The following is a 10,189-nucleotide window of genomic DNA, read 5'->3' as shown; positions in this document are numbered from 1 at the left end:
CATCTACAAAAAAAAAATATCATAAAATAATTCTTTATAAAATAAGGCATGGGGGATGAAAACTCGAGCATTACAACAATAACACAGAAAAGTATAAGCCACACCTGATCAATTGAACTTGTTGAAGTGTTCAAACAACTGAACTCCATTGAACGATTTAAAGTTCAATTTAAAACAAGCTAAAGAGTCTGTCTCAATATAATTTAAAGCAGGACAAAAAAGCCTCTAACTTTTGATAGGATTTTAAATTAGATAGCGGTTTTATGCTCGCTAAAAAGATAATCCGGAGCGGAATATCATCAAAAAAGAAAGAAATTTAAAAGCAACCAATCAGGTCTACAATTGGAATTCCTCTAGGAGTTAGCAAGTCGGGAAATGTAAAGTTACGTAATAAGAGAATACGCCTAAAAAGTGAGTGAAATGCTGACTAAAATAGCACTCCTGGGGAGGGGGAGTATATTTATTGAGGTAAAATTCTATGGAAATTGTTTTTAGTTCTTTGAGTTCTAAATCAGAAAGCTTTTTGTCATCAAAGTCTCTTTGAAGCTCGTTCCATTGGTTCGAGGAAATTTGGTGAAAGAGTTCAATCCAAAGTTTGTTGTATTGACATTTGGACAAAAAATTAGCTTAATGGTTTTGTCCTTAGTCCCAAAAGTGTGTTTTTGCGCAAAAGTTTCATTTTGCCCAGTGAATGAGCAGGAAGATTTGCACTAAAGAATCAGAGAAGATAAATAATATTCATTACTTTCACTTGCAGTTAGTCACACTTAGAAATCCAGCTTTCAGAAAAAACAACACCAGTCATCTACAGGATGTAATTGCAACAACAAGGATGAAAGTTACCTGAATCAAGTTCAAGATGGGGAGCCAATTAATTAAAAAATGAAAACTTGAAATGAAAAAAATGACTGATTACCAAAACTTATATACTAAAGTAAAAATAATTTGCGCATGTAAATGGGCCATTGTTTGAGGTCCGGCAAAATTTCCAGGAAAAAGCCTATCCGGTGACACGTGGATCTAGATGGGTGCCTTCTTCCTGGTAGATTTTTTTCTTGGGAAGTTATTCTTCAAATTAGTTTTCAAGGTTGGCTATGGCTCGAACTTTTACATCTATAGCTCAAAATCAGAGTGAGAAGTTTAAGATCTGCAAAGAGAGGAGTTGCTGAAGTTCTTGGACCATTGAAGGTCATAAGTCTGATAGCAGTATTGTGGAGGGTTTGGATCCTGTGTTGTGGTGTTGTCACACATAGTGAGAGCCACTGTGTTCTGAAAGTGTGCACAGAGTTGTTAAAAGCAAACTAAATTTTTTAAATGATCAATTAGGTCCATAAAATCACAAAAACGAGTGGTGAGAAAATTTTTGACCATTTTGCTGGTCCCCATGCTGCCCCATGTGACGTCATCACTTTTGCTTGGGCTTGATAATGAAAGTGAAAATTAGAAGCTCATATGTGACTCAATTGAAAGATATTTATCCAAGGATTATAAAAAGTATCACAACATATACTTGAAAATCAATATTTGAGAAGCTATAAAGGAAAATAGCTTAGAAAATGAAAAATTTTTGTTTCGTTTAAAAGAGGACCATCTAGTGAACAAAAAATATTACTACAAAAAAATCTGAATTTCTCCTCATAAGACCTTGTCGGCAAATTTGTAATTCATTAAATTTGCCTGCAAAAGGTTAGCTTTAGGCACACCCAGGAATCCTTAAAAAGCTTTTCACAGAATAATTTCCTATCAAGTGAAATTCAAGTGAAATTCAAGGTTTTCCGATTTCGATGATTTTTTAATAACCGATGACGTCATTGATGATGTCATTTTTTGAGCTATTTTCCTCTATAGCTTCTCAAATTCAAGCCATAGCAAAAGTGATGACGTCACATGGGGACGTCAAATGGTCAAAATTTTTCTCACCACTTGTTTTTGTGATCTTATAGACCTAATTGATCATTTAAAAAAGTTAGTTTGCTTTTAACAAGTCTGTGCACACGAAGAACATTGTAGCTCTCACTACACAGTTAGGGTGGTTGGAAGTCGCATAATTTCCCGCGGGACAAAAGATTCGGCAAGGAAAAATGTATAAAAATAAAATTCAGAATTTAATATCTAAATGATAAACTAACATATCTACATGTTTTTTTCTTCTCAGTAGAAAAAAATTTATTCACCGCATTGCAAAAAAACAGAAGTCTTTAACGTTCTTCGTTCATTTGCAATCTTCGATTTTTAGAGCTAGGGTAGCCCTGATTGTTGTGAAAAAGATCACGGCACCCGAATTTTGAAAAACCATGGTTACTTTTGTTAAGATTACAATGGAGCAAATCGGTCCTGTAACAAACCGTTTTTTGAGCTTGAAAGATGGCAGATCAAGCTTCCTTTTAAAATCTTTCGATCAGTGGGGTTCCCATGTTGTCTTTGAGCAAATTTGAATCAAAGAAGTATATCCAACTAGCCGTATTGTATAAGGGTTGCGAAGCGATCCAGACTTCACCTCAATTCGCAAGTTGCTAGCAAAATAAGAGACACTCTAAAAATTCCCTCTAATAAAGCCGCTATAGAGACAGGGTCGTAGCATCACTCTTTTTTTTTCCTTCTAGTTATTCTAGTGTAAATGGTGCCTTAATAAAATCGAACGATATTAGTCGAACGATCGAACATTTTTATTCGAATCACGAATCGTCTGTCGAAATCATCAAAACATAAAAATAAAACAAAAACAAAAATGTACAAAGATGGCTTGTTGGTTCTTGGGCAGTTTTGATTTATTTCTTGACAAATTCGATAAATTTGATTACCTCCGTACTTCTTTATCATAGAATATCCACTTGGTTTTGCAAGGTAAGTTTCGTTCACTAAAAGAGCACTCCTCCCGTCCGCCCACGCGACTTGCAAAAACCTCTCATTAATTGACCTTATTTGATACTTGATACTTGCTGTTAAAAGTCAAGGGATGATGAAGATCCTTTCTGTCAACGTTCAAACTAATTTTTTTCCATTTAACAGCAAAATAAATATTTAAAACCGAAGAACCACTGCTTAGATTGCTTAGATGCGTGCCGCCCGCACGGCAATTTGATCAATTTCAGATTCTAAGTCCGTGTTTCGGCTTCCGGTAATTTTGTTGCTGTTCACTGTTAGGGTACACCATTTTAAAATGGCATTTTTCGCAGTCCTAGCTACCAAACCGAGAAAGTTTTCGTGGCTTCAAGCCAAACCATTCAAGGTCATTTTGATAAAATCATCGGTTTGAAGATGTGATTTATATAGCAAATTTTATAGCAAATTTTCGCTTGGGATAGAAGTTAAAGGTACGTGCACAATATAGCAAAACTGCTTCGCTCATAAATTCGCTTCGCAAAAATTTTCAAGTAATCCGTTGACTTTTTATGTGGTGTAAGGTAACGGCAAAGAGCTTAGACCTTCATCTTTCATACTGTGCAATTATCTTTCATGTATTTATATCTGCTCCATTGTAAGGAAAAGTTAATGGTATAGTGGCCCCCATCTACGGCTCACGCTACAGAAAAAAACTCTTGCCCCAAACTTCCCGCACAGATTCTTTTGTGAAACAATTTCGATTTCAGTGCTGTGGAGATGTTACAAGATGGAAGGAGGTTTTTGTACAGAAATCTTCAAAAAATGGAACTTCAAAATGGAATATCTGAAAAACTACTAAAGGTTGAAAGATAAGTGACCCCTCATTTTTTTTCTGAGGATAAGGGCTTTTCATTAAACTTGGTTCGACATTTTGAAAATAAGTTTGAAATTTTGGGTGACCTAGCTCCCTCCCTAACACAGTACAGAGCCCAGACCGTGCTGCATACCTAACATGAGAAGCAAAAGTGGTGTGGAAAATAATAAGGTTTTTTGTTGGAACGTAGTGGCGAATTTTAGACAATGCCCCATTTAGCTCGGCATAATTTTGTTGATATGGTTGATACAAGATGTTTGTCTAAGCACACAAGACAAGGTACTTAACCCATTTGCTGGGGATTAGAATTTGACCATTAAGTTTAAGTCAAGGAATATAATCTATGCAAATCCATACGCTTCCATGAAGATCTAAAAATGATAAACTCAATTAGGGAGATCTTGTTTGTTAGCTTTTAGCCAGCTAACCAAAACCCTAAGGTTAGCATTTATTTTATTTACCCTCCGACAGAGAGACTATACAGTTTTTGAAAAGTTAAGCAGTTATAAGCAAAAAGCTCGTACCCAAAAATTTTAAAAATGTCAAAAAATGAAGGTCTTCAAATCTCTCTAAAACCTATTTTTATGGGAAGCTATGGTATTTTGTAACAAAAAGCAAAAAAAAATAGAGCTTAACCTTGCTTTAGAAATTTTTTATCCCATTTTTTAGGTTTTTGTAAAATCGCAGGCCAAAATAGGAGAAAAAATCATCAAGTTTTGCATTTTCCCCTCATTGACTTCATTTTTAACCCCTACTTTTAACCATTTTTGAAATCTACATAAAATTTCCGACAATTTGATATATAACATGCATATGTTCCCGAAAAATCAACATAGGCTAAATCTGAGCCTGCAGCAAAAAACTGCTTTGGAATGATGTCCTTATTACAGGGTTGTTTTTCAGGTATAGATTCAAAAAACTAACCAAAAGGCCTCTTTTGCAAGCTGAGTCAACTTTCTATAGGACTTGGACTTGTTAATCTATGATTTGAGGCTTTCAAATCCATTTTTTCACTGACTAGTACTAGGTCAGAGTTTTTGTCACGCCGTGACGGAAAATTTCCAATAGCCTGTAAAAATTTATGAGAGTGGAATCAGGTCTTAATTTTCTCCATGAAACATCAACCATATAGTGTTAATCAGAAACCTAAAATAGAAATTCAAAATTCAAACCACAAGATTTTCTGTAGCCCTTTTTAGTTTTTGTCACGCGGTGACGGAAAATTTGGGCCTATGTCAAAATTCCCCTATCTTTTCGTCAATTGTACTTAAATTGAGATTTCTTTGCTTGAAAATTTTTCAAATAGCTGTAGAGTATATCAGAATATGCAAAAAATGGAGTCAAAAATGCAGAATTGCAATGAACTAGAGGTCCTGCAAGGTGGATTTTCTCATTTTTGATCAAAATGTTTCATAGGCTAATTTTGGAAAAACCCCGTTTTTTTTACGATTTAGCTCATGTTTTAACTTTCTAAGTTTATTTTTCTCATTCTAGTATGTATTTCTGACAACTTGACAGTAAAATTATAATATTTCTTACAAATTCAGGAAAATAATTACATATTTCTCATTTATGATTTTTAGCGTTTCATTACTTTTTTGGCCAAAAATGGGTCATTTTTAGGCCGAAATCCAAAAAAAAACGGAATATTAACTTGAAAATAACCCTATCATGTTATATATCAGTGGAAGCAGAATTTTGAGTAGATTTTGAATATCCAAGTTTCATGTCCTGAAAACGAACTCAACTCAAATTATTATGCTTTAACAGCTAAAAATAGACATGAGTACGAGCTTTTTGCAGACTTAGTTGGGTGTCATCAGCAAATTGGTAGGTCTCTGATGTTCTGATACAAGCATGGAGGTCATTAATGTAGATCAAGAAAAGCAGAGGGCCCAGGACTGAGCCTTACGGAACCCCATGCTGCTGCCTGTCAGTTAGTTGAATTACTTCGATTTGTGATGGGCCTTCACGTCACATAGAACAAAAGAAATAGCAAAAGAACAAAGAAATTACCAATCGCTACCATTTCGCAACCATGGGGAATCACGATTTTACGGAAATGGCCAGACGGTGTCAATCGAACAACTTCGAACAAAAATTGCAATCAAACCAATCGAACGTAAGCAAACGTGATTGAATAATTTCAATTCGATTGTCGAACGTAATTGAACGGCCGATTTCTGGGTAATATTCGAGATTGTGTTCCATTGCGCTTGAGTAAGATTAGATTGGTTCGATTTATAGTTGACTATGTTTGATTGGTTCGATTGATTGTCAATTACATTCGATTATCTTTGATTTCGTTTGATTACTATTATGTTCGATGAGTTTGATTGCGATTAAATTAAATTGGATCACTCTGTTAGAGCTTTTTAGCGTGGGTGGCCGAGCGCTTAAGTACCGTACGAAAGCGAATAAAATCTAATACAATCGAATCAATCAAACGTAATCGAACATAATTGAATACAATTGAACGTAATTGAAGCAATTGAAGCAATCGAACGGCAAATCCTGGGTAATATTCGATTGTGTTCAATTCCAATTGATTCGGCGTTTGATTCGTTCGATTCGTTCGATTGATGCCGTCTGGAAATGGGATATATCCTCAATATCCAGAATATCCTCATATCGAAAAAAGCATCTTCTGGCATCTTCTGAAAATTTTATTCTCCCTCTTAAATGTGAAAATGAAAAACGAAAAAACTTTCTAATTGTCTTTTTAATCTGCTATGATCAGTCAAGAACAAGTGCAAATTAGGATACCTTCGGCAATCTCTCCTACTTAGGAGAGTATCTTAAATTGGATACAAAAAAGTATCCAAAATAGCAATCAACATCCTAATTAGGATACTAAAAACCAAAAACCTGTATTTTTCACCAACCAGAGACATCCGCGCCATCTTACCACTTCCAAGATGTAAATAATAAGCAAATGAGATTGTGTACTGAATTTCATTGAGATTGGCTGGCGGAATGCAAAACTATCAGTGAAGCTGGAACTTCGATTTTTGAGGATTACCGTGAGTGGTCCTAAATCCGACAGCCCTGCCTAAATCCATTGGGGTCTTTCAAAGATACAAACTAAAATGAAAACAAACTTTTTGCTGTGACGCAATGAAGATACCAAAGTGTCAACTAAACTGCGAGGTTTGATACACATTGATTTGAACCAAATTACAATAATTGCTTCTTGTACAAAACATAATTTTTTATTACAAAATTGTTAACATTTTAAACATACAAATTACCACAATGTTTCTTCCGTATATTTTAAACATAGTCGAACGTGCGCAACGCACTGGGCTCAACTTCAGTGGCTTCAAAAATGCAAAAAGCACCCAAGATATTCACCCAAGGAAGAAGTGTGCAAAGTTTCAGCCAAATCGAACAATTTTTGAAGTCTCCAGACTGCCCCAAAGTTTTAGCCTCGTTTTGGCGAAAAACTCGTGCCCAGGCCCCAAAAATGAAAATTTTGAAAAAATGAAAAAAATACCCCCAGATATTCACCCAAGGAACAAGTGTGCAAAATTTCAGCCAAATCGAATAATTTTTGAAGTCTCCAGGCTGCCCCAAAGTTTTAGCCTCGTTTTTGCGAAAAACTCATCCCCAGGCCCCAAAAATCAAAATTTTTGAAAAATGAAAAAAAACAACCCCAGATAATCACCCAAGGAACAAGTGTGCCAAATTTCAGCCAAATCGAACAATTTTTGAAGTCTCCAGGCTGCCCCAAAGTTTTGGGAGATACACACAGACAGACAGACACACAGACACACACACATTCTCAGATCTGCTCAGATTCTAACTCAACTGAAGTTGAGAACAAGCAACAGATTCAGAATAATAGTAGAGGTAATTATTTTTAAAACTCACACTTTTTTGATCACATTAATTGACATCTTGACATTATAAAGTCCTTGCAATAGTTTATCGTTCAACTTGGAGAAGGAATGTTTGTAAACATAGAATTTTTTTCATAACAGTTATTTGGGGTGTCGGAATTAGGCAGGGCTGTCGGATTTAGGACCACTCACGGTACGATTTTACCAGCTTTTTAGCGATTTTTGCCTCGCTAACCCAGATCTCGCAACCTCTTTACCTTAGGAAGATCGAAATTAGAGTTTTTCAGCGTTCCGAAAAAAACGCAATTAAGCAGAAATTTTTTCATCTTCACAGGATTGATTCTCAACAACAAAATACATCTTTTGGTCTTTTGGGTTTGTTTCTGACGTTTTTCCTTCAAAAAATATCGATCACTTTCCTTTTTCCCTTGAGCGCGGGAGAAAAAAATGATTAGCTTGCATTCTCGCGCGGGCGAATAAAGGTGAGGCGGCAATCTTGCACTGAGGGTGCTACTTAGTTTCCACCCTATTTTGCCCACGATAGAATGGTCCAAATACGGGGGTATTCCAAATGATAAACGATGTCGTTCTGTAAGTGTTTATGTCTGAAAGATACAAATAGTATATTGAATATTATTAACTTATTTATTTAAGTATTTTTGAGCCCAAATTTGAATATCTGGTTAAATAAAAAACAAATGATAGCAGTTCTGTGTTTTTTTCAAACCCCCGGGAAAAGTTATTTTGCCGACTTAGCTATTTTACAAATACCGGAAAAGAACTCCCATACCATAGGAATTCCGATACATAACCCCATTGGTTCATTTCGGAACGGCTTCAAGAAAGTCATAATGGCAGATAATTTTAAAAGTTTCTGAGTAAATGTGTGCAATTTATCGATGTTGGTGGCTTGTTGATTGTTTAAAGAAAACAGATAACAGGTATAGCTTTTTCTAATCCTGGAATATCGAGGTTCCAGCTATACTGACTATAGCCCAAAACACCAATGTGCTAGAGCATACGCGAACGCTTTTTCGCGCAAAAATCGGACCGTAGCGGGCCGTTCCGTAAAAAGAAAAACAAATCTTTAGCTCGCGTTAGCAAAATTTTAGGCTCTGAACGGCAGATTATTAAGAATGTTAATTTTCGAGGAACCCGCCAGAGAAATTACTTGAAATTTTGGTCATTGGTGCAAATCTCGATGAAGAAAAGGTTCTCGAGTGACTTAGGGCAAGTCTCAAAAACCTAACAGTTTACCCTAAGTTTTCGCTACCAATAGCAGCTAGATTCAGAGATCCACTTAGGGCTCTAAAGTACCTCTATACCTTGAAGTTTATGATCCCGGTTGTTACCTAATTAAATATTACCCCAAGAATCTATAATTAAAGATTTTGTAATCATGACGTCATAATTTGATAGAATTTGGTGACGTCATGAATCGTATAATCGCCATAATATTAAAAATACATGTCCAATCTTTCCCAAATTTGAACCAAAGATGCATCTAACTAAAATGTAACTTTTTGAAGAAAAAATTTTTGTGAAAATTTGATGACGTCAGTAAAAAATTACATTTTTCGAATTTTTGCATTTTTTGCTGACGTCATTAAAATTTTCAAAAAAAATTTCATTGAAAAGTTCGGCATCATTAAGATGTATCTTTGGTCCAAATTTGACAAAGATTCGACATGTACTTATAGAGTTAGAGCTAATTTACGATTTATGACGTCATTATTTGATGACGTCATAATTCACACTGTCTTTAATAATTAATTTTTAGGTTAATATTTAATTACGTAACAACCGGGTCCTGAAACCTTAAGGTATAGGTCATTTAAAGATCCATAAGTGAATCCCTGATAATGGGTGCTATTGGTCGCGGATTCGGGATTTCTGATTTTTTTAAATCTAGACACGCCCTAACCCACCCGAGTTTGCATAGTTTTCCAAATGCGGATCAAAGGAGTAACTTCAAAAATTCAGGTCAAAGTGTCTGCTCTCCTATCTAGGATACCTAACAGTTACTCACACTAGCGTCCCGCCAAAATGCGTATTAAAGATTAATGCTGCGAAAGCGCCATATCGTTCACTTGACTCTTAAGCAAAAAAATGCGGCGCAAAACTTCTAAAGGGATTCATGAAAAAATAACCCGACGCTTTTTAATGAAATTAACATTTTCAAAAACTTTTAGAAATTGCCTAAAATTTGAGCCATAGATGAACAAATTTGAGCCAAGCCAACCTTGAAAACTAATTTGAAGATCAACTTCCCAAGAAAAAGATCTACGGGGGAGGCAGAACCCACCTAGATCCGCGCACCACCGGATAGGCTGTTTCCCGGAAATTTTGCCGGACCTCAAATAATGACCCATTTTACATATATGTAAAATTATTTTTACTTTAGCGTATAAAGCAGGCCTTAAAAATCGAAGCGCTGTCTTGGGAATTGAATGACAAATTTTGGTTGGTTGATTTTGGCTGCTGCACGTTTTATTTTGTTTCAAACTTTCAAGTTTTAATTAATTGTCTTGCGAACTTGATTCAGGTAACTCTCATCCTTGTTGTGCAAATACATCCTGTAGATGACTGATGTTGTTTTTTCAGAAGAAAGCTAGATTTCCTAGTGTGGCTAACTGCCTAAATTTCCAAA

Source organism: Clytia hemisphaerica, unplaced genomic scaffold, assembly GCF_902728285.1.
Source record: "Clytia hemisphaerica strain Z4C2 unplaced genomic scaffold, Clytia hemisphaerica genome assembly, whole genome shotgun sequence".
Lineage (NCBI taxonomy): Eukaryota > Metazoa > Cnidaria > Hydrozoa > Leptothecata > Clytiidae > Clytia > Clytia hemisphaerica.
The sequence above is the reverse complement of the archived record's forward strand: the minus strand, read 5'-3'. Positions refer to the sequence as shown.